The sequence below is a fragment of the Anopheles marshallii genome, chromosome 2 (assembly GCF_943734725.1).
Source record: "Anopheles marshallii chromosome 2, idAnoMarsDA_429_01, whole genome shotgun sequence".
NCBI classification, from domain to species: Eukaryota; Metazoa; Arthropoda; class Insecta; order Diptera; family Culicidae; genus Anopheles; species Anopheles marshallii.
The window spans coordinates 79,331,326-79,337,817 of NC_071326.1; positions in this window are offsets into that span (position 1 = coordinate 79,331,326).

The window sequence follows — 6,492 nt, forward strand, 5'->3', positions numbered from 1 at the left end:
TGTGTAAGTATGTTTCATTCTTTTCATCCCTACTCACTCCCCAACGCATTTCGTATGAAGTGTCCAGCCGTCACTGTTTTTACGTCAGCGGGTCACTGTTACGGTTGGCAGGATTCCAGAATCTTCCCACGCGATAATCGTACCCAAGAAAATGTGTAATAAAGCGAACCGAACCGTAGCAATTCTGTTGTTTATACTTCCTTTCCAATATGATGCTTAATGAGCAGAGTCCGCTGGAATAGAAGGATGATTACCCGCAAGAATTAAAATCCATTGTACTGTAGGTTGGATTTGAGCATGAGACTTTGCCGTAAGATGGCAAACAACTTCTCGACGGTGCGCAATCAAATAAACGGTCGTTAGCACGTATCGCTCTACGGCGAAGGTATCGCCCAATGCACCCATCGCTCAAAGTCGTTGACACGCCAGGTCCAGGGTGGTTTTTGTTTATTGAACCGTTTCACCTTGGCGCTACGGGGATGGGGTGCAAAACAGGACAGATTCGTCAGTCGATCAGCGTGTCAGGCTGCCTGCGAACTTCGGCGGCACACTGCCCTGCCCTGGTCTCTCGTTGTCCTTTTCGTGTCCTTTTTTGCGTGCTGCGACCAATGAACCCCCGGTGACCGACACACCAAAATGCAGGCGCCGGGGGGCCCGAGTTTTGGGGAAGCGGACCCAGACCCAGGGGGTAGACTTATGAAAAAAAACGAGGGAAAAGAGCATTTAAACAGCATTTTGGAAGGAAAAGCGCATACGAAAAAACAACAACGCGAAGCAACAGCAAGCGACGAGACAAAATAAAAGCAAACGGTTAGGTTGTTCTTGCGCGCGCTGCCACCTGTAAATGAGGGGAGCATTGCGTGAGAGAGAGAGAAAGAGAAGGTTCCGATCTCAATTCTCACTGACTGTTTTGCAGGATGCGAGATACTAACATTGTCTGAGCGTCGAACTATGGGCTTAGAGAAGGCAAAACTTATGGCTCTTAATGAAAACCATTATAAGTTTTCATAGCATTAAAGCAAATGTGTTATTGACAGTAATATAATTAGTTTCAGGGCATATAGCTGAAGCAAAATGGTGCGAGGGTGAAGTGAATTTTTCGTAATTTGATGAACTTTACTTAACCCATTAATGCTCGGGGTACGAAATCTTAGTCCTAGCTGCATTACACTTTGTAATCTATCGGGAAATGAAATATAATTTCTACGGACTAGAATATTATTTTCATTTGGCCATCTTCAAAAGTCGAGATATTTGAAGAATACAAATTCAATTCTCCCTTATAAAATTTATTGCCACTGCCATCACAAATGTTAATATAATTGAACCTTGAATAAACGCAAATTTTGGATTCACTTTATCAACTCGATTTTATTCTTTTTTTTTTTAATTTTTTTCAAGCTTTATTGCGTAGAATGATAGCAGTCATCAATTTTAGGACATTGAGAAGTACATCAAAAATGTGTTACTAGTAATTTTCTTTTATTCTTGAGAATATTGAACACAGAGAATGCTTGTATAGGATTAGGATTGGTTTTAAAATAACTTGAAAACCAGCTGACAGGTCGCCATGTTGGTTTATGTTTTATGTTATGTACGTCAGTACTACAAATGTTGATCGATCGAATAATATAAAAAAAAGAAAATTCCTGCTGATTGATCACTAAAGTAAACTACATCTCACTGTTGTATTGTCAAAAGATTAAAGTGATCCAAATGGTGCAAAATGTGTATAAACGTACAATCAACAACAACTTTAGTTTTGTAGAGACACTCAACGAATGATTTGTCATAATGTATTCCAGAATATATACCATGAGTTATTGTTGCTATTAACCGAGTATGGCCGGGATAAGGCAATAGACAAGGAGGAAATGCCTTGAGGAATTTGTACTCTCTGCAGTCATTATAGGACAGATAATACGGCTAAGAGCTGTAATAACTATTATGAATTAATAAATAAATAATAATTGCTGCTATTCAAACCCCAACATATAAAACGAGATAGCAAATGTGTTAAGATGTTCCAATTTGTGATTGTCACCCGTAGTTAACCACATGTACGATTTCTTCTTGCAAAAGTTGTAGAAAAAAATTGAATTATCGAATAAATTAAAATCTAACTATCAAACTATATTATAAAAAAATGACTAGTTTGTCAATTATTTGTTTTATCCACTTTATGATACAGTTCTAAGCAATATAGTGATCTTCCAGAATAAAAGAAAAAGATTAATTCCTTCTTAAAAAAAATCTTTAATTACTTAAAGATACTTAATGAAACTTATTTTTTAATTAAATAAACAAAAATGAAACTATTTGTACCATTTTGCTGTTACCGCCCATAGTGTCTGTGGGCGCGCTAGAGCAGCACACCGGAGAACAAAAGAGCACAAATGCACTGTGCTCATTGAGGCATGGTTTTCCACGCGCAATATCTAACTTATTCGCATTTTCCTTGGACCATTTCTCCCCATTTGTTTTCTTCCCGCCGCTCCCCATCTCGGCTAGTGCCCGCTAGTGTCAGTTCCATTCTCACGGCACAAGTTCTCTCGCTCTCGCTCTCTCTCTCGCGCAAATGCTCACGTTCACACGCTACACGGTCACCGTTGTACCGAAGCGAACGGATACGAACCCGACCTTTTCGGTGCGTGCGTTTTCAGTTTATTTTCAACAGTCGATTAAAACGAAAGTAAAATATACATGCAGCGGACCACGGGCACTACACTGCTAGTACTGCTGCTACCACTACTGGGATTACTGTGAGGGGTCTGCGAAAGCCAGACTCAAAGTGGGTTGTGAAGTTGTGAAACGCAAAGAGGCAAAAGTCACGCAGAGCTCAGCAAAAAGAAGCCAAACTAAAAAGGAAGCTAAAAGAAAACCCTGTGAATGCGTGTATGTGTGTGTGTGCACGGGTGTGCAAGTTATTTTCACCTGTTTTTTCGACAGCTTCTTAGTGCACGAAAAATGTTCTGTGTTTAATGTAAGTGAAGATATCTCGCTTTTTTTTTCTTCCGATGCATTAGGAAGGTGTGAAAAATTCCGTGAAGCAAACGAACATCGATTGTTCTGATAAGAATTGTAGCAATGGTGCTAGAGCGCGATGAGTGAGTGTGATTTTTTTTTGCCCTCGAGACTGGTGGAAAATTGGGTGCCGAAACCGAGAGCGCCGAAAATGGTGTATCCTTTTTCAAAGGGGGGAAAATAACGCGTTACAAAGCGTGATTGTATCCGTTATACAATAGTGAAAATTAGTTCGATCCTTGACAAAATGGCAGGACATTTTGAACGGGGGGGCGCCCATCGAGTCCAACCAAAAAACCTCGCTGAGGGCAGCACAAAGTGTGGTCGTGTGTGAATTTTTGATGCTCATAAAATCAATACCGAGCATGGAGATCTTGGAGATAGGGAGCTGAAAATTGATTTTATCTCAATTCCGTACTCCCATAGCGCGCGCGGCAGGACTACAAACAGCATGCACACACACACACACGACTCCATCAGACCAGACCAGGCTGTGTGAACCGCTGAGCGTGAGCACGAGTGAGGAAAATGAGCGCATTTTTCCCCGTACACGGAGAGCGTGAGCGTGCGAGAGTGAAAGCGCGATGAAGCGAATGGAAAGTATTTAGTGTTTGCCAGCGCTTAGTGTCGTTGGAAGGAAATGCTGATTTTTATTCTCATCCACACTGCCACCACAGAATCACCACCCCACCACCACGTACGGTGGAGTTTTTTTTGCATATTTTTTGCTCGTACCAGAAATCTTTTCGGGCAGAATAAAGCAGACGGGCCAATTTGTGTTGCGTCTGACCGCATATCGTTGCCCTCGAGGGTTCTGGAATGCGTAAGTACGCCGCACCCGGTACAGCAGCAATCGCCAGGAAAGGTGATTTCCATCGGAAAATCCGTTTGCCACGCGCTAGAGGGAAGATAAAAATGGAAATTGAATGTGATTGAATCGGATGTGAGGCTTTTCTTTTCCACCCTTTGCCAAGCGATGGGAAAAAGGGGAAAGGAGGGTGGATGGCGGTGGGGAGTTATTTTGAATCATTCACGTTCAGCACAGTTACAGTGAAGGTATGTGGCAGGTATGTGTCTCTACCTCGAAACGGTGGCCTTCAAGCTGTGCAATTTCCTCGCAGTTTCAATGATTCGATCAGCTTCGAAACGTTCGACAGATTGCTGCGATCGAAGCAGGACATGCTAAAACAAACATGCACACAGCACGCGCACGCAAAGGGGTGAAAAAAAAAACAATCACACTGCGTGGAAATTCGATCTTACGCTTTTGCGAATAAATAAACCCGCACAGACCGTCCCAGCATTGCCGCCGCCGAAGGGATGGGGAAATAAAATACACTCATCAACCGATTTAGCGCACGGTGGAGACCGACCGCCGCTGGCGACATACGGTATAAATAGAAATTTTCTTTTTGCGCGCCGTGGACAAAAAACAAACGGAAACGACGATGAGCTAACCGGTCGCCACCGCCGTGTGGACACGGTCCTGCTGCTAAAAACCGAGAAGGACGGGCTCGGCAGTAGTAGAGTGCGTGCGTGTTATATTTAGACAAATCCCGTCAGTTTGGTGGAATCATCGTTGCGTGTGTGGCCGGTGGAGTTGGAAAATGGTTCGGAAATAAAGAACTCGGTGGAAAGAATGCCCCGCACAGTGGACGGGAGGAGTTCCAATTCCCACATGGGGGGGAGGGGAGTATGGCCAGAAGGCGCTAGGATTAGGCCGCCAGCATCCGGTCGGTCAGGTTCGGGTCACGCACGGGAGGTTGACGTGCGTGTAAAGTTCGTGAGTGGTCAACGCTGTCTATCGCGTATGACATTCGAGGAAGATTCGGGTTCAATATCTGCTATTTCTGGTCCGCCGGAGTCGGACATTGCGTCGCTACTGTTGTTCTGCTTTTATCTAACACCGTTCAATGCCCGCATGGGGTAGAATAGGTATTTTTATGCTCTTTTCTCTTGCAACATATCGAAGAGAATGGCAAAACAACAAAAAGCAGCGATAAGAAACGGTACAGAAACGTCAAAATGAATGTAGCGGACGGTGGAGAAGTTGTCACAAAATGACATCCTGAAGGTGGCAGTGCGCGGTGAAACAAAAACATAACATCCAAACACTCACACTTACTCCACGAATCGGTACTAACTCGCATCTGTCACCTGGCGTACAAGCGAGAATATTAGTTGATGTCATTTACATGCAATGCCGTCTCTTGCCACTCCGCTCGCTCAGTAGACTAATGTAGGACGATTAGTACCCATGTTCACTGAAAGAAGAAGAAGAAGAAGAAGAAGAAGAAAGAAGTGAGACAAAAACACTAGCAATGCAAGAACAAGTGTCTAATTCTACTCAAACCTGGGAGAGAGAGAGAGAGAAAAAGTTATCGAGACGATGTGAGTCAGTGAATTCGTAATCCAAAGGAAATCCTCTCACTCTCATCACCTGCTCGCTGGTGTGTGCGTGTGTGTGGGTGTACGTGCGTTTGTACGTGTGTTTGCGTGTGTAAGGTCAAAGAAATTCCTGGTGTTTTGTGGCCTCCTGCTGGTAGTGTGTCGGGAAACCTTACAACTGTACCACGGCGCACAGCGCAGCGAACGAAGAAACGAACAAACGAACGATCAGCCCTTCAACGCTTGGGGTGCAACCTGTCGCGAAGGTTGGTTGCTACGATTGCGAATGTTTTTGTGAGGGCATCTCCACGATAGCCACGACGGTTCTTGGCGAAAGAGCGCCCCAAACGTCCGATGTTCTGAAGTGGGCCAATGGAAATTTGATACTCGTAGCGCGTAGCGAGCGGAAGTGTGGTCACATTCTTGATCCGTGCCCGTGTGAGTGACCTGCTGCGAGGGGGGGGACGAGGGACGAGTAGTGAATTCCGGTGACTTATGGAGATCCTGACCGTAGCAAAAAAAAAGAAAAAACATTGTGGTTTTGACAGGTGCGAATGTTATTGTTAAGGCAGGTTGACACGCAGGCATGGTGATAAGGTGATGGTGATGTGAAATCGAAGGAAATTGCACGTGTTTGGGAAATAATTTTCCAGCAACCATGAGGCTGTAAACACATCTGGCGCTACCAAACGAATAGTTCGAATCCGCGAATCTCGTCCAGCTTCGACGATGTGGAGATGAAATACAAATAACAACAACAAAAACATCGACGGCAAAGAAAATTTTCCCTACATTTTTCCTCGCCCCGTTCATCCTTGTGTATGTGTGTGTGTGTTGCTAGCAAATTGGGTGAAAATTGGGAGCCAGTGTCGCTACGGTGTATGCGGTACGAAAATTTGCCCGTTGCGCGAGAGAACAAATTTTTCCCGACTTTTCCGACCCATACCGACGGAGACGATGTGAGGGAGAAAAGCAAACCCCCAAAATTGTGTCCGAACATTTGATTCTGAATGGTTTTAGTGTGTGTGTGTGCGAGTGTTTTTTTTCGGTACCGTACCTTTTAATTGTAATTTGTTCCCC